Source organism: Physeter macrocephalus, chromosome 1 (assembly GCF_002837175.3).
Source record: "Physeter macrocephalus isolate SW-GA chromosome 1, ASM283717v5, whole genome shotgun sequence".
In the NCBI taxonomy this organism is placed as follows: Eukaryota; Metazoa; Chordata; class Mammalia; order Artiodactyla; family Physeteridae; genus Physeter; species Physeter macrocephalus.
Window position 1 is genome coordinate 91,279,021 of NC_041214.2, and position 18,798 is coordinate 91,297,818.

Genomic DNA, 18,798 nt, shown 5'->3' on the forward strand with positions numbered 1-18,798 from the left:
ACATGTGAGAAACTAATTTTTTTTTCTTTTCCAAATTTAGAGAGATACCCCGATACCCCTTACTGTTATAGGGGTAGGTCTCATTACCAAAAATAATCTTTTTTCCCCACAAAAAGGCAATTCACCTTAAAAGTCACTTGATGAGCAAAAATAAAATGTGAGAGGTGGTATACTTAAGCACCTAGTACCCATTTCATAAATCTGCTTATGTTTGGAAATTGTGTTTTCTGTTCACTAATTCCAGAACATGGACTTATTACAACGGCAGTGCTTCCACATCTATCTTTGACTTTCGTGGATGCAATCCAGATGCAATTCCAGATGCTGGACTTGGTTAAAACCCAAAGGCGATTTCCGCCTCCGTGTTGTCGTAGCTGGGCTGTCCCACTGGGGGGCAGCACCTCACAAGTGATCCGGGGCCTTGGGAGTCAAAGGCGTTTGGAACACAGCTTCTGTCCAAGGGCGCGGAAGGGGCAGAAAGGCGCACTATAGCAAATTAGTCACAGATTTCTATTGTCCATATAAATTAAAGGCAGCCTGATCCTAAAGCATATTCTGGAGGGGTACAGGAAATAACACTTTTTAGAGCAAAAAACCCAGCTTGGATGCGTGCTTTGAGGCTCCAGCTATTCTCTTCCGGCTTGGGAGACCTCCCCAGCTGGGACCCTGCAGGCTGCCTGGCTTTGAAATGAGAGATTTTGGAGCTGGTCGTAAAGCAGGTGTTAGTGCTCCTGTTTAATGGAGAGCCTGCTTGTTAATCTTTGAAACGTTCAGAGAGGTCAGTTCCCACTCTTCTTCTGTCTCTGGATATTTTTGGAGGGTGGCCGGGGCCATGAAAAAATGTCAGGCCACCTTATAAGGCTGTGTCTGGCCCCGAGAATGCTTGTCTGCAGCATGTCCAGTACACTCTGTGTGTGAGTTAACTTGACTCTTGGACTGTGAGTTTTCTCACAGATTTAAAATACTTCTATTCATGCCATGGATTATTGTCTCTTTAACAAGCTTAAAGTCTTCCTCAAGAGCTGTTTAAATGACACCGATTTTGGACATACCAAATAGATAACCAAGGGCATACGTTAATACCTCTACAACCACACTAGTTGACTGTGCCAGGGCAGATAGTGATAGTCTTACAGCAGGTGGTTTGTTTATTTAGCCAATGTATGTCAAAGTGAAAGCCACAGAATATTAGTTATGAGGGCATGGGGGTATGGATATGCTGGGGGGAGCGGTTCTGTGGTTTAAAAAGTTGAAACAAAGTTTTCTCTCCTGCTGCGCTTTTCAGATCTTTTTGCACATGAATGCAGTTTGTGAATCTCCAAGAGACAGGGTGCTACTGCAGGCTTTTCGAAAGCTATTTTCAGTTTTTATCCTTGAAACATCTTCAGGGCTAGAGCTCCTTGAACACCATGAAAAATACTAATCTGTTGGCAGCTTCCCCCATTAGAGGAAGTTAACACGTCCTGGGGGGGACAAAAAACAAGATGCACTAGGGCTTAGCCTGGGATCTGGGAAGATTTTCCTTGTTTTTTGTTTTTAATAAACCACCATCTCAAATAGGTAAATGAATTACACGTTAGATTGAGAACCCAGGTGTCAGCAACCCTGGATGGAGTCTACCATTTGCTACTTTCTGGTGTGTCTAAAGGGAGCCTACCAGTGGATGTGAACTCGTCTGTCTGAGAAGACCCAGCTGGGACCAACAGCCCCAAACTGGATCAGCCCACTGCCACTCCCCCTGTGCCTACACCCCAGTTTAAGTGCCCGCTGTCAGCCCGTTACTCAGGCTCATGTCCTCCTTGAGGCTCCTGGTGTCAGGAAATCGTCTCCCTGACTTTACCCTCATTCCTGAACGTCACCAGGTGATGGCTGCTTTGTCCTGGTGTGCCCTGTTGTCTGACAAGGCTTTAGAGTTCCTTTCGCTCTGGGTGGCATCCTCCCCACGTCAGCTCACCACCTAGATGCTTGGGAGCCAGAGAAGCCATCACTCTCTGTGCAGAGGAAACTGAGGCTCTGAGAGGGCACGTGACTTCTCCAGGGCCACATAGTGAGACAGCTGGGACCAGCTCTGCCCCCCCTGCCAGGGCAGCTCCGGGGCTGCGCCCTGCCCTCTGCTGCCCACGCCCCATCCATGGCTTTCTGAAGCTCCCAGCTCTCTCACTGTTCCCCATCTCTCCCTGTTCCCCAATCTCTCTTGCCCATGACCCCTCAGGCTTCCCATCAGACTCTCCTGCCAGACCACCATTCTTCTCACTGTTATCAGAACCCCCGTGCCCCTCTGCCCTCCCACTGCACCCTCTTGGCAAAACCCTGAGCTGGGATCATCCAGCTGCTACCCTTCTCTGTGCCTCACCCTTGGGGCTGCCTGCCTGGCACTGCCCATGATTCCCGTTAGACTCCATCCTCCTTAAACCTCTGACTCACTCCCAGCCCAGGATAACACCCCCAATTTCAGAGAAATGTGCCATCAGGTAGCAATTCCTTCAACTTTCTATCACCACATCTATAGACTTACCTATACTGAGCATACCCTTCTCTTTTCCTCCTGTTAGAATGGAAAGGGTGACCTTCTGTCCAAAGTTAATCCCTTCCTTGTGTTCTAGATGTTTCCACCACCACACACCCACCCCCCCACACACACACCCCCACTTAGGGATCTCACTCCAGCCATCCCATCCTCTGTACTTCCTCTTTGCCATCTCTTCCCATGGAGTGCCTCCCCATCTTGGCTTTGACCCCAGCCCTCCACCCTCTCTCCTCCTGTTCTCTCCTCTGCTTCTCACCTCCCACTCTTCCCGTCTCACCCAGCCTGGCTCTTCCTATCATGCCACCGACACGGCTCTTTTCCAGGTCACTAGTGACCTCCTTGTTATGAAATCCAGTGTATGCTTTGTGGTCCTTGTCATATGGTTGAAATTGGGGTACTACCTGCTGGATGTTAGAAATAATGGTATGGTTTTGGAGTAGACTGGGGGCCCCAGCAATACCCAGTCCTGGCCCAGAACTCTCATTTTTTCTCCATGCATCTCTAATGAAGGTGTATGCAAAAGAAACAAGGGGGAACCAGCCAACAAAATGTGTAATGGTTAACTGTGGCTTGAGCCCCAGGGGAGCGTTCTGGTAAGCTCCTCATAGAACACTCATGCTTCCTAAACCAGTAAGAGGAAGTAGCTCAGACTAAGGCGATCGTGAGGCCTGCTCAGCTTACCTCTCACCCTATTCTTTTTCATGCCAGCTCTTAGGTCCTACCACTGTGATAGAAAGGCTGACCCAACACACCACCATCTCCAGGGAAGAAATACTCAAAGATTGAGTGCATGTGCCACCATGCTTGGCTCCAGGCTGGCCTAGGCTGGGAAGGACAGGAAAGCATCCAGGGAGAAAGAGCAGATTTGGCTCTGCTTACCACTTAATGGCTAGAAGAGCCAGAAGAGAGACCCACACCCCTGTACACCAACCTCTTAATGCCCACTGACTCCACTCCCTCTCACTAGCAGAAGTGGAGCTCCATCAGAATCTCGAAACTGAGCACGAAGATTAGCATTCCTCTTCCTTGGGAAGGAGCCAAGACATGCTGGGGAGAATGAAGAAGGACCTTGGAATCCCTCCCAGGAAGCCAACATGCTTCTTGAAATGATCTTTGTTCTGGACAGCCTGCTCTTCTGGTTTCCTCCTGCCTCCTTGACCAAACTTGCTCAAGTCTCTGCCAACCCCCTGACTCACAGGTTGAGTGCATCAAGAATCGCCCAGGGTACTTGACAAAATCAGATTCCTGGCTCCCTCAGAACTACTGAATCTGAATCGCTGGAGATAGAGACTCTGGGGCTGTATTTTCACCCAAGCTCCCGGGGGATTCTGGTCCAGGGGCTTACTCTGAAGAACGTTGCCTTCAGGGCTCCTGACCCTGAGGGTTCTATCCGAACTCCTTACTTCAAATCTGAGGCCCCTGATCACCAGCCCCCGGAGCAGATTTGGCCCTTGAACATGTTCTCTTTGGCCCACATTACTTTTTTAAATTGAATCAGTTGTCAACACTTTAAAGTTGAGACATGTTATGTAACCATCTAAGAGAAATCAGAAGATGAGGCAGCAAGAGTCACTTTCCCATATGTTGGGCATCGGTGAGAGCCAAGGAGGGCTGCCCACGGGATTGGGTGCTCAGGAAGGGATCAGGTTCAGGCCACGGTGCCCCCTGTCACTGCCCAGCCAGGCCCCTCTGGAATCTGATGCAGGAGCTGGAGAGGAGGAGCAGGTCTGCCGTGGCTTCGCGTTTCCCCTCTGTGCCGATGACTGCAGGCCTCTGACTCAAGCCTGCATCCATCTCAGAGCTCTACTAGACCCCTTCACTTGGACATCCCATAAGCGCCCAGAGCTCAGCCTATCCAAAATGAAACTCCCCGCCCCCCCCCCCCCCCCGCCACACATCCCTTCCTCCTCCCCCGTCCTAGTCTTTCCCACCTCACTGGATGGCATCCCATCCACCAGCTGGTCAAGCCAAGAACCTGGGAGTCATCTTCCCTCTTTTACTCCCTCACTGGCCCTCACTTAGTTTTTAATCAGTCGCTAAATCCTATTGATTCTATCTCCTGAGGATCAATAGAATTTATCAACTTCCCTCCTCCGCTGCCTCTTATCTGGGCCACCACCATCTCAGCTGGACGGCAGCAGTGGTCTCCCAACCGGCTGTCAGCTTCCACCCTTGCCCTCCCCCCAAATCCATTCTCCATACAGCAGCCAAAATAGCCTTTTTAAATGCAAGTATTATCACGTCGTTCTCTGTTTCAGCCTGCAGTAGCTCTGTTGTTCTTGGTGCAAAGTCCAGACCCCTGAACCTGACCCACTGACTTTCTGCAGCCTGTGTCGGCTTTATCTCCACCCTTCTGCACCCCATGTTCATGAAGGCCTATCAGGCCCTTGGGGCACCTGGCTCTCACCTCCTGGTCTTTGTCCAGCACATTCCCTCTGCTGGGAGGTTCTCCCTCTCCACCTGGTGAACTCCTTCCTATCCATCAGGAGTGGCTGTGGCCTGGCCTCCAGGAAGTGCCTGTCCGAGGTCCTAGGACCGGCCCTGGTGTACTTCCTGGATGCTCCCACAGTGCCAGGGCGCCAGAAAAAAACAGGAGACCCGTTAAGTGAGAATTTCAGGTAACCGTGAAGTATGTCTCACGCAATATTGTAATTTCGGAGGCCGCTGTGACAGTGCTCATACTTCCCTCCCAGTTCTCACTGCCATCTTTTCTCACCTGTTTGTCTGTCAAGACTGCAGACTCCACAAGGGTGGGAACTCCTCCAGGCTTGTGGACCACTGTATTCTCAGTCCCCAGGCTTCTACTAGGGTTTGGGGGACTGGCAGGAAACACAAACAAATGATTAAATAGGGTCATTTCAGATACCAGTAAGTTCTTTAAAGAAACTTAGAAAGTCAATGTGTTAAGAAGGGGCTGGGCCTGCAGCTTTGGCTCAAGTGCTCAGGCTTGGCCTCTGAACAGGAATGGATGCAGGATTTCATCCAAATTCCACAGATCCCAAAGCACACAGTGGTTTCCCTCCACCATGCTGTCTCCCTGCTCCCTGGAGCACAGGGGCATTGGCAGGGGGCAGGGGGTTCATTTAGGATGACTTTCAGGGAGTACCCCACCCAGATAGTCCCTCAAAGCGTACAGCTGCCGGCTCCTTGGAGACGTTTAGTCCTCTTGGTGCCCTTGGGTCCCCTGGCAACCCCTTGAACCAGGCTCCCTGAGAAGCCCAGGGGATGCAATGGGAGGTTGAGGTCCAAGAAGGGCTCCACCTCCTGGGTTCCAGGCTGCAGCACTCTGCTTGACACCTCCAGTCAGAGCACTGGGGGTCTGAGCTTAAAACCCTACCTCCCCACCACACTCGGCCTTTTCCTCAGGCGCTTCTCATTAGCCAAGCTGATGACAGCTGAGAGTTTGGTTACAAGGAATTCTCGCAGCCTGGTGGTTGCTTATCCGCAGCAGCTCAGGACCAGAGCTCCTCCCCAGAGCTGGGCTGGGCCCGGCCGACAGTGCCCGGGGTGCCCAGATGTGTGCCCACATGCCATGGGCATCTCTGTCCACAGGCTAAAGCCTACATTTATTTGATTATCTCTGCCTCTTCTCCCCTGCATTAGGACAGCTGATCAAGCTGAAAGCTCCAGGCACTTATCATAGCCTGCCAGCGGCTTGAGGCTGCTTCATTTCATATTCAAAGTCAGGAGAAGATGAGCAGCCCCACCTGCTCCATGGAGAACTGTCACTGAACACCACCCACCTCGTACCTTCCCAAACCTCCAGCCCATGTTGTACACGAGGGAACCATGACATGTCAGAACCGGAAGGGGCCTCAGATGATCATCGTCACCTCCAGCCTCCACTTGTCGGGAGTTGGAAACTGAGTCCAAGGAGAGAAAGGAACACAGGTGGTCAGTGGCAGAGATGGACCCCGCATTCCCAGCCCACAGCACGGCCCTGCAGGCCACTTCTGGGTGTACGATGAGGGGATTTCATGCTCCTCCAGGGACTTGAGCTTCCTGTCAAGGGAGGCAGAGCCTCAGCTGCCCACACCGTGATTTCAGGTGCAGACTTACAAGGAGATTGGAGGATCGGGGGAGATGGACCCTCCCAGGCCCTGGAAAGGATGTCAGGGACACTGCCCGTACCTGGAAGCTTGGAGGACGCAACGGGGGGCTCTGTGCCAGGCAGCCCTGGGAAGGCTGAGGGAGACAGGAGGAGGAGGCCTGCTGTGGGGTTCCAGTGGCCCCTCTGACCGCAGAAGCCCCATGGTGGTACAGCTTAACCCAGGCCTGTGAGGGTTTCCCAGAGTTCCTACAGGTATTAACCCAAGAATGGACGTTTGTGGGCTCCTTCCGGAAGTCTCAGCTCCCGGCAGCAGCCCCTCTCCCCTCATTGGAGAAGCACAGCCTGGGATGCAGCCTGCAAATGTGGGATCCCAGGGCTCGCCGAGCCTCCTGTCAGGAATCTCGATTCAGAGCCAGGCAAGTTGGCTTGCCTGGTATATTTAGAAAAGTCAGGCTCCGGTTGCTCCCTGTTCCCTTACAAAGTGTGAACTGCACCCATCACATGGAAATGTGATTCACTTCTCAGCAACCAGGCTGAGCTGCTTCCCACTGCCTCCAAGCAACCCTCCCTCTCTGCCCCACTCAGCCCTCCTGCGCCCATAGCTTCATGTTCTCCGCCTGGAGCTGAGGGCTCCGGCAATGCTGTGGCCGCGGAGAACAGGTGGAAGTCACCTCCAGGGTCAAAGGCAGAGTGGCTCTTTTGCATTTTTTGGCAATGCATTGGTCTCACTTAGTCTGGTTCCTTTCTAGAAATCTGGATGCTTCTTCCTCACAGTCTCATAGCCCTCAATTCTCAGTCCCCCAGCCCACATTGCTCCTCCTGCGGTCTTAAGCCTTGGAAAGGCTCACAGTTTGGTGGTGAGATCCTCATGGAAACAAGTGCAGTAAAGCTGAGGTTGCACCCCTGCCGTCTGTGAGCTGAACATGGCTTTTTTTTTTTTCCTTTTCTAAAATGATATTCTAAATTGTTTTGGTTACTAACATTTTTAAAGTAAGAGGGTTCACATTTAAAAAAATTGATTTCCTGCTTCTCTTGAAAAAATGACCTGGAGTTCTGGCAACCCTGGGCCCCAGTCCTACAGGGCACATGGCGGGGTCAGGGTGGAGGCTCTCTCCCTTTGGATGGGCAGGTTCTCCAGGCCACCCCACCAGGCCGTGCATTCATTTGTGTTTTGGATGTGTAGCCCAAACATCTAGGGTCTCCTACTATACCCGGATGTACCTGCATGTAGCAGGTGTAAAGCAGCTGTATAGCCCCTGCCGTACGGACACAAAGAAGATGTCATTTCTCCCTCTCCTCTTTACTTTCTCATTCTTGTGATCCTCAGTCTCCCTAATTTATCTCCGTTTTTCTCTCCACCGCTCTCTAGTGCCCTGTATTATTGGTTTGTGTGGTTCTATTTTTGCCCAGCACCAACCTCCCCAACCTCTGCCTGGTTACTTGGAGACAGAGCAACGCGGAGCTTCAGAGTCAGACCTGAGTTTGATTCCTGCTCCACTTTCTGCCCTCACCCCTTCCCCGAGCCTCTTCGACACATAAGATAGGGACAAAATAATACCTAGTTTACAGGGTTTCCGGGAGGATTAAATGAGCCCCTGCCCTGCTCATTAAATGGCTGAAGGGACCTGAGTTTGCTTCAGTGGAGGGCAGAGCAGAGGCTGTGGCCGCCTTGCCAGGCACTGCAGGAACCTCAGCCACTCCCTCACCTCGTGGTCCCAGGAAGTAAGTAGTCCAGGTGCACAGGCTGCTCCCCAGGGGCCCCAGAGGTGGCAGTGCCTCTGGCCCTCGAGGGCCAGAACTCCCTTAAATGACGGGTCTCATCTGGTTGGAGGAGATTGTTCAGGCCCAGGCTGGGCTCCATCCGAGGAGGCCAGGCCAGTAGGACAAGCCAGGGCCTCAGACCATGTGTTCCCCTCCTTCCTCCGAATGACAAGCTCCAATGCCTGCCCAGACCCCATATCTGCCCGGGGTCCTCCAGCTGGAGCCCAGTCATGGGCTGAAGGAAACCATCAGTGGAGGCGTGACCAAGGCCAGGGGTGAAGGTAACCACCTCTCCTCCTACTGGGAGGTGCCAGCTTGGTGAAAGTACACTGGACTCTGTAAAGGACCACATCACAGAGTCCCTGCTGTGTCACTCTCTCCCTCCCTGCCACGGGTCCCAGTATCCTCCTCTGAACAATGAGGGGGTGAGTTCTGGGAACCCTCAGGCAGCCCCTGACACCATGTGATTTAGTCAAGCGCAGGGGAGGGACCATATGTTGGAGAGGTGCTCAGGTGATATCAGATCCACAGGTGCAGGAGTAAAAGCTGACAATATGGAATAAATATAAATCAAGGCAGCTGATCTGAGGCTTTAGGGTGAGAGAAAAAGGCCTGGAGGAGAAGGGGTTTGGTCCATGCTCAGCACAAGGAGATTGGAGAATCGGGGGAGATGGACCCTCCCAGACCCTGGAAAGGATGTCAGGGACACTGCCCGTACCTGGAAGCTTGGAGGACGCAACCGGGGGCTCTGTGCCAGGCAGCCCTGGGAAGGCTGAGGGCGACAGGAGGAGGAGGCCTGCTGTGGGGTTGCAGTGGCCCCTCTGACCGCAGAAGCCCCATGGTGGTACAGCTTAACCCAGGCCTGTGAGGGTTTCCCAGAGTTCCTACAGGTATTAACCCAAGAATGGACCACAAGTCTCCCCAGGATGTCCTCTACCCTCAGGCAGCATTACCTCAGGGTAGGTTTCTCTTGGTATTTCTTTGATGACAATGTTGCCAGGGGAGCCAGGAATATGAGAACCCAGAGGCACTTCCTCCAAATGCAGAGTGACTCACCCATGTGCTGGCCCCTAATGCAAGGGCGACCCGTGGAGAATAACAGTAGCTAATATTTAACACGTACAATGTGCCGGGCACTGTTCATATTTTTTCATGTATATTAACTTGTGTATTTCTCCCAACAGTTCTACGAAGTCAGTACTGCTGGACTCCCATTTTACAGATGATGAAACTGAGGCACAGAAAGGTTAAGTAATTGGGCCATGGTCACCTGGCAGGTGAGTGGCAGAGCCTGGACATAAAGCCAGAGGGTGTTCCAGAACCCGCACGCTCCGTGACTACACTAATTATATTGCTTTTACTCTTGCCCCAAGGCCACAGGGTGCTCTGTGCTGTGCCCCCAGCCTCACTCTCACCATCTGAAACCATCTCCAGCTGCAGCCACCCAGCCTGGCTCCTGAGCTGGTGACCAGTGAGCACGACGTGATGGCGTAGCCAAACGAGGCCAGAAACAGTCAAGTGCCTGGGTTCAAGCATCATGAAGAACCCACCCCCTCTTTCTCAAGCCAATCCCTCCATCACACAGAGAAAGCAAGGGCCCAACAATGAAATCCTCTTTCCTTTGCTGTCACGGAGAAACATAAATCAGCCCATTCAAGTGGCCCCAAAATGTCAAAGTTCCCACGTCTCTTTTCCCCATTTTTGTCATCCTGCTCAGTCCTAGCCAAAAGGATTTCCCTCTAGTGCCTGAGGAAAGGAAGCTCCTTCCACCCCTGCAGTCTGGGTCCCCTTCCTGGACACTGGAGGGGACCTTCGGCCCCTGAGGGCACTGACATCAATCCCTCCCTCAGAGAAAGAACATTCTCAGAACCAGACACAGTGGAGCCCCGTGGCATTCTTGCTTGGACCCTGGCAGAAGTGCAGTAGTTACCCTGGGAGGGGAAGACGTGCCGGGCAGGGGCCAGGGGTGGGGAGTATAAGCAAAGAAGAGAGAATCTGCTTGGAAGCTGCCTTGCCAGGAGTCTGACAACCCCCTCACCCTGCAGAGCCCTGAGCTGTGGCTCCACCTTCCTGAGGGGTAGTTCCCCCGGGAGCTCGGGCTGCTGCTCAGGGTACCCACTGGTTTCTTGAGCCCCACGAGTCCCTGTGTTAACTTCCAAGCCCTCAGGGGCCCCGGGGACAAGCAGTGTGATTTCTATCCCACAAACCCCCCCCAAACCTTACCCTCCCCCATCCTTCGGGTTCCCTAGGCCTTGATCGCCACTCCCATCTCCCACACAAAGTGCCAAAGTCCCTTTCCTGCTGCAGCAAGACCTGTCTTCTCCAGGAGCAGCAAACCAGTCCCCAACCCTCTCTAAGAATCAGGATAAAGGAGTGAGGGCACGGTGGAGCCACAGAACCGCACCCCTTGTCAACCCCCCAGAAGGCTCGGCCTGCCCCACTGGAAGCCCTGTCGTCTGAGTGGCCCAGGAGTCTCCTGATCGCTGACATTATGGCCAGACAAGACTGCCCAGTGAGTCTCCCTTCTCCCCCTCAGGACAGGCGTCCAGGTTTGCTGCTGGCGGGGAAAGCAGCAAGACCTTTCGCCCAAAGCAGGAACCCAGCCTATCCACCTGGGGGCTCCGTCGGCCTGCAGCACTCCCCCAACAGTGACCACAGGCCCTGCTCACTCTTGAAGCCAGGCTGTTCCTGGTGGGCTGAGCACACACCACAGGGGCCGGCAAGTCTGAGACCAGGTTCCCTGGGTCCGCTGACCGCCACCCTGTGAGGGGAGGTAGCTTACCCTTCCTTGACGTGGATCTGAAGGACTCTAGGGGTCAGGAGAGATGGGGGAGATCACTCACAGTGACCCAGGTTCTCCAGAGGAGAGCTTGTTACAGCACAAGGACGGCAGGGCCGTTCTCCCTCTGGAGGCGCTAGGGGACAATCCTCACTTGTCTCTTGCAGCTTCTGCAGGCTCTAGTTCCCTTGGGTTTATGGCCACATAACTCCAGTCTCAGGCCTTTGTCTTCACCTGGCCCTCTCCCCCGAGTCTCTGTCTCAAATCTCCCTCTCCTTTCCTTTCTCTCATAGGGACACCAGTCATTGGATTTAGAGCCCACCCCAGATACCAAATGATCTCATCTCCAGGCAAGATCATAATCTCATTTTGTCCTTAAAATATCTTAATCCTTAATTATATTTGCAGACCTTGTTTCCAAAGAAGGCCACATTCACAGGGACAAGGGGTTAGTAGTTGCACAGATCTTTCTGGGGGACACCATTCAACCCACTGCACTCAGTTGCCTCCTCTGTAAAGTGGGACAACAGTAGGCCTGCCCCACGATGCTGTGAGGGTCACATGGGTTAATGCAGGCACAGCACTTAGAGCAGTGCCCGGCACATCGTAAGTGCTTGATCAATGCTAGCTGCTATTATAATTCCCCATCCTTCCAGACACCACTTGGTGAAACTTGCCCTGAGCAATGTCCAGCCCCTCTCCTCTCACCAAACAAGAGCCACTGCTGTTCCATGGCCTCCGCAGACCCCTCCAGCCTTATCCCAGGGCCTTGTACCAAGAAGGATGGAGACTGGTTTCCTCAGCCAGCCATTGGCTCCTTTTAAAAAACTAAATTAAAAAAAACTAGATCTTATTCTTCTTTTTTAAAAAATATAACCTTTTTCGAGTCGTACGAAAAAGATCTTCGTTGCGCGCAATAATATATGTATGGTGACATCGTAGAGCAAACATATCTCATCATCGTAAGCCCAAATGTTTCCGTTTTCTTCTGATAATTTAACTGGTGCCCTTCACCTTTGTCTCTCCAGCATCCGGTACAGAGTTGCCCTGTAGGGGTGGGGCACAGATATTTGTTGATAAATTGAAGGAGGAAGGCAGCCTGAAGGTCAGAGCAGAAATAAAGGAGCAGCTGAATGTATGGCTGAGGACCCCTCGCTTGGGGGGACACTGGAGGGTGCTTGGGTGATGGGAGCATGGCAAGAAAGTCCCAGGCCAGGAGGACAACGGAGGCACAACTGATGAGTGTCAGCGATCGCGTGTGCTGGAACAGTACCTGGCGTCAAAGTGAACTCTCAGCCCGGAGCCGTGACACATCCTCGGAAAGGTAACCGGACAAAAAGAGACCTGCCATAACCACCCGCCTGGCTGTGTAAAAGCACATCCGTTACCTTTGTTTTCATGGCCTGTTTACTATTTACGACTAATTACTATGTAGCATAATAGCAGTATGTATATAATTAGGTGGCAGATTAATTTTGTTATTAGCTTCACTTAATTCTACTGCTGAACTCTGTTTCCTAAGTCTCCACTACCCCCCAGACAAAAACAAAACAAAACAAAACAAAAATTTGCGGGCCCATTGCTCACATCTGAGGCTTTTGCAGTTGGAGGAGGTAGGTGGGCACAGCCCCGCCTCCACAGTGGAAGTGGGTCCCTGGCCAGAGTCGCTCTTGTGGCTGCTGCCAAGAACTGTCTTGTACTGAGCCCTGCTGTCCTCGGCTGAGGGGTTCCTAAACTCTCACGTAGCACAGCAACCCTGCTGATGCCCATTTAACATGCACGCTGCATGGGGCTCTAAAAGCCTCACATGGGGTCAGTCCCCTCCACTTGCCTGGGCCAGGGGAGGGAGGCGTCATCTGGCTCCAGAGCTGGGGGATGGCTGGGATGACCTCAGAGCCTCTCCTGGGTGCCTGAGTTCACTCCAAGGGGCTCCATCGTGCTCCCAAGGGGGAGCCATCCCACTCCCTCCACTCCCGGCTCGGGCCAGTGGCTTGGTCACTAGCCCACCTGTTCCTCCTCCCCTCCCCCACCCCCCTTCCTCAGTTCTCTCGTTCCCTCTCTGTCTCTCCTGTCCCTGGTTTCTACAGTGACAAGCACCATAGGAATGCTGATGGCTCCTCAGTTCCGGCCAGAGAGCCAAGCTGGGAGGAGGCAGGAAGCCACAGAGAGAAAAGCTACGCAAGACGTGCGGCAAAGCTGTGGTGCTGACACTTCCAGAACAGAGAAGAGCCCTGAGGGACCCTTGCAAGACCTCCATGGGTTCCAGCCACCCTTTGGGTCCATTCTCAGTGAGAAGCTTTTCTCTCATCCAGCTTCATTCTGTGTTCTCATAACGTACGACAGTTCTCTCCTCGGTGGGGTTAAACCACGACTGGCCAGCCTCCTTTTTTTTTTTTTTTTTTTTTTTTTGTGGTATGCGGGCCTCCCTCTGTTGCGGCCTCTCCCGTTGCGGAGCACAGGCTCCGGACGCGCAGGCTCAGCGGCCACGGCTCACGGGCCCAGCCGCTCCGCGGCATGCGGGATCCTCCCAGACCGGGGCGCGAACCCGGTTCCCCTGCATCGGCAGGCGGATGCGCAACCACTGCGCCACCAGGGAAGCCCCAGCCTCCTTTGAGGAAGCCCCTTTGCAGCCCTGGACTCTTGATCCCCTCTGTGGCCCACCACACCAAGCCCTTCTCAAGGCCACACACCCCAGGTCCCTTCCATGGCAACACGAGTAGTTTATACTCACTGGGCACCGTGGCCACTGTCTGCGCTGACACCTCCAGGCCTGGTCTCACTTGCTCTTCTGCGGGCCCCAGGAAGTAGCTGCTGCCATTACCATCACTGATCCACAGTCGAAGAGAATGAGGCTCTGACAGGCTGGGAACTTACCCAAGATGCACAGCTGGTAAGTTCAGAGCCAGGATTTGAAACCAGGTTTGTCCCGCTCTAGAGCCCATGCTCTTAACTGCTGCATTACAGCTCCTCCTCTCCTATCATCATTCAGCAAATATTGGGGAGCATCTCTTCCAGGCCAGACCATGTGCTAAGCACTGAGGATGGACCCACGAACAAGGCAGAGACAGATGAGGCCCTGTGGAGCCGACACCCAGGCCCACCCAACGTGTGTGAGCCTGTTCTCCTGGGCCTGAGAGGCCTGTCGTGGTGGGAATCAGTAGCACTGACCCTGTTCTCAGCCAAAGAGGCATGTGATTGTGGATAAGCGGCATGTCACAGAAGCAGGCTTCAGGCAGCTGCTGGTGCTGGGCCTCAAAGCCTTCTTGGGGCGTCTCCCATACCTTAAGCTTGAACATCAGTGGGCCTTCCTCCTGCGGGGCTGGCCTTCCTGGGGGGGCAATCTTCCCCCAACATCCTTCCCTTCGGCTCCCTCAACCAGACCTTGTTCCAGTTGGAAAATGGGCCTGCAAAGCTGACCAGCTCCCCTACCTGCTGCCCTCCCACCTGAGGGGAACGTCGCTGGTCAGTAGGGCTGGGGGCTAGTGGAAGGCAGACAGAAATACTGCGGGCTGAGGGACTGAAACCTGGCCAGGCGGCCTGCCCTCCCTCTCGGCAGAACAGCTGAGGGACCTGAGGTGGAGGGAAAGGATGCCACCTCCCCCTGAGGGCTGCCTCGTGCCAGCATCACACCAGGCAAGGAGCCACCCGTCTCTCTGACAGGTGGGTGTCCAGTGAGCCTCTGATGGGAGGTGACCCCTGAGCCGGCAGCACCTCTCACGTGTGGTCTGGGGAGGCTTCTACCTCATCAACACTGATTCAGGACTTGGGGGGGGCGGGGGCCCAGGGACGTGGTTTTCACAAGCGCCCAGCTGATTCTGATGCACGCTCAGGTTTGAGAAGCATGCACCAGAGGACGGGTGGGGAAGCTAATGCAGACAGTGAGACCACCCAGGGCGCAAATTCATTAATGTAGAAATTGGAACCGTGTCTGTGCATCAGAGGGAAAGGCTGGAAGACCCTCCCTGTGGCTCCCTCCGTGGGATGGGATCCTCTTCCCTCTCCATCTGGTTAATTTTCGCCTCTCTCTCAAACATCACTCCTCAAGGAAGCCCCACCCCAGTAACCCCTGGGTCCCAGCTCCCTGTGGCCGTTCTTGTGATTCTGTATTTCTTTCTTGGAGCCCTAGTATGGGTGGCACTAAATGACTGCCGTTTGTAGGTCAAGTTCTGTGCCGCCCTAGAGAACGTAGGCTCCGAGAGGGCAGGGATTTTCGCCTTGTTCACGGCTGCGTCCCCAGAACTCGCCCTGGGTTTGGCACGTAGTAGGCGCTCCTGGATGTTTGTTGAATGTGTGACTCAGGTTGCAAAGCTGGGAGACGTAAGTTCAGGTCGAAGGAAAGAAATGTAGGAGACTGTGCCTTCTGGTCTGCAGGGCCTTTCCCCATCCAGGAATTGCTTGGCCCATGTAGGATTTTCACAGGGCAGTGGAATCCTCCTGCCATGGAATCAGCTCACCTACCTCCTTGCATCCAAGCCCTTCTGCTGTTCTTCTCAAAGATCCCTGCAAATGAAAGTTCCTCAGCTCTCCTTCCATGTTATTCCTTCCATGCTCTTTGCTATTAGGGAAGTTCTCCTCTGAGTCTGACTCCTGTGTTTCCTATGCCATTTTTACCGCCCTTTCCCTCCTCTTGAACACAGACTCTAACGTTACCAGAACTAGATAGGACCTTAGACAGGACCAAAGAAAGTAGCTTTCAAGTCTTTTTTTTTTTTTTCCTAAGCAGGAAAAGCTCTTTTCCAAAAAAATCAGAATCTGAATCCTAAAATGTGAGGCCGACAAAAGGGGAGCAGCTCTGATTTTTTAGGGGGTGGAACCCCTCCCAGGGCACCCCCAGGAGCTCCAAGGTACCCAACTTGAAAACCAGTGATAGATCTAAGCCTGACACTTTGTGAATGAGCAAATCCAGAGACGGGAAGTGATCTGCCTCAGACAGGATCACAATCCAAGTCTTTCCTGCCTGAAGTTCACAGCCAGCGTTGTTGGACCTCGGCCCTCGGTGAAAAAGGCAACATTTGGGTTGCTCTGCAGTTGTACTTTTCTTAAAAAAATAAATTTATTTATTTTATTTATTTGCTTTTGGCTGCATTGGGTCTTCGTTGCTCCACGCGGGCTTTCTCTAGTTGTGGCGAGTGGGGGCTACTGTTCATTGCGGTGCGTGGGCTTCTCATTGTGGTGGCTTCTCTTGTTGCGGAGTATGGGCTCTAGGCGCGCGGGCTTTAGTAGCTGTGGCACATGGGCTCAGTAGTTGTGGCTCACAGGCTTAATTGCTCCGAGGCATGTGGGATCTTCCCGGACAGGGTCTCAAACCTGTGTCCCCTGCATTGGCAGGCAGATTCTTAACCACTGCGCCACCAGGGAAGTTCCTGTACTTTTAAAAAAGTATGTTCTGGTATCATTTTGGGGACTATGTGTTTTGTGTTTTCTTTATGGTATCTGGTTCTTCACTATGCTAAAAAAACTCAATAAGAAATTGGGAAAGTTATACAAACATGTTTCCCAAATCTCCAAATCTTTGAGCAAAGATGTTCATCACATTTTCTCAAACATTTCCACATAGGGCTGCAGAGTAAGGCCCATCTTTTTTTGTATTATTTACTTATTTATTTCTTTTGGAGTACATTTTGTACACAAACCATGGGATCACAAGAAAGATCAATTGGAAGGAGAAATGGTGGCATCCTTGGTGCTGGGAACTCATTAAGCCTTTCAGCCCCAGGGACTTGGGGATTTTCATGGAACCAATTTCCTTCTTGGGATTGTTAACATAATCCCATAATTGGAGGATTGAGGGACCTATTAGCTGCCAGCACAGTGCTCTAAGGGAGCACATTCCCGAGGACCAGAAGGAAGGTCTAGGCGTCTTCATGGATTTCCCATGAACCACAGGCTCTCTGCCCACACCCTCATCTCGCCCTCCACCTTCCGCCGGCTCCCAGACCCCAGTGCAGGGGAATGTGAGGTGTCTCAGGAGAGTGGGGTCAACAGGGGCTGGACTGCAACAGTACTCACTAGTCACTCGTCCTCCACGTGCCACCCTCAGAACATTAGTCATGATCATCATGCTTCAGGTGCCATTTATGAAGCTTCTAGTACGTTCCAGACACTGTGCTAATTCACCTAATCCTGACGACAAGGGCTGACAATATTGTTATCTCCATTTTGCAAACAAGAACACTGATTTTTAAGAGGAGCTTGAGCTGAGCCAAATCTTATTTCATTTAATATTTGCACACATTATTTCCTCTAATACTAACATTATCTCTTTTTGAATGTTCACTAGGTTCTAAGAGCTTCACACGTATAAACTCGTTTAATCATCATGACAACCCTATGAAATTGGGTATTATTATCATCCTCATTTTATATATGAGAAAACTGAGGCACAGAATGGTTAAGTTCCTCGGCTGTCAGCCTCATCATTAGTTCTAGGCAGTCTCAGTTCACTTCAGGCATTGATGTGTTCCTTCCACGACTCAGGGGAAACAGTACCAGGAGTGGTTAAGCGTGGGAACTTTGGAGTCAGACACACCTGGGTCCCAATTCCAGCTCTCTCTGCATGAGTGCAGGCAAATGGATTAGCCAGCTATTGCTACATAACAGATCCCCCCAGCGTTTGGCTGCTTAAAACCCCAAACATTTACTATCTCATGGTTCTGTGGGTCAGGGACGTGAGAGCAGCTTCCTGCATGGTTCTGGTTCGGGGTCTCTTATGAGGCGGCGGTCAAGACATCATCTGAGGCTGCAGTCATCTTCAGGCTCACCTGGGGGAGAAGCAGCTTCCAAATGTACTCACAGGGACCTCTCCACTAGACTGCCTCACCACCAGGCATCTGGCTTCCCCCAGGGCGAGTGATCCCAGAAAATGAGAGTGTGCCCAAGATGGAAGCCACGGCCTTTTTATACCTCGGTCTCAGAAGCAACATTCATTACTTCTACCCTATTCTAATCATTAGAAGTGAGGCGGTAAGTCCAGCGTGCGCTCAAACCGTGGGAGGTTACACAAGTATGGTGAACATGAGGAGGAGGGGAAGACTGGGCCAGTTTAGAGGGCCTGCCATGCAAGTCACTCAACTTCTGAGCCTGGGTTCCCTCATCTATAAAATGGAAATCAGAGTACCTGTCTCAAAGAGTTCTTTTAAGTCCTCAATGAGATAATGCCTATAAAGAGATAGAAACAGTGCCAGCAAACAGTGAGTGCTCGACAAATATTAGGTGCTGTCACCACCAAGGCTGTTAGCTACTTGCGGGCAGGGACACTGCATCTTTTTCTATCACATCTGACGCTACAGTTCCATGCCTAGCTCAGCACCCAGCACCAGCACTTCCTATCACCGCACAGACACCAGGCACTGACATGGCCAGTGCGGGAGGGGGGGAAGGAGGAGGAGCACGCCCTTCAGGCCACTCCCAAGGCCTGTGGGAGGGGCCTCCCCAGGGCATCAGGAACTTCCTCTAAGAGCCAGTCAGGGTGTGAGGGTTGAGAGTACCCAGGGCCTCTGGCTGCTGCTGGCCCTCAGCCTACTCTACCCAGACATGGTCACAGGGGGCTAGTCATGGGTGCAAATCTGCCAGCCCCGCTCCTGTAGGCCCTGGCTTGGCAGAGCTCCCAAACACTGCCCAGACACTCCCAGGAGAGGCTGGCACAAGGGCAAGGACAAGTTCTGGAATGCTAGACCACCC

At 52.6% G+C, this 18,798-nt stretch overlaps 1 long non-coding RNA gene across 1 annotated transcript; it reads left to right on the forward strand.

The window, feature by feature from the left end:
* Window positions 1-8,655: 8,655 nt before the first annotated feature.
* Window positions 8,656-16,146, forward strand: LOC114486728 (uncharacterized). Its single transcript, XR_003680938.2, has 4 exons — window positions 8,656-9,229; window positions 9,524-10,851; window positions 12,147-12,442; window positions 13,206-16,146. It is a non-coding gene; the product is annotated as an uncharacterized lncRNA (long non-coding RNA).
* Window positions 16,147-18,798: the final 2,652 nt, after the last annotated feature.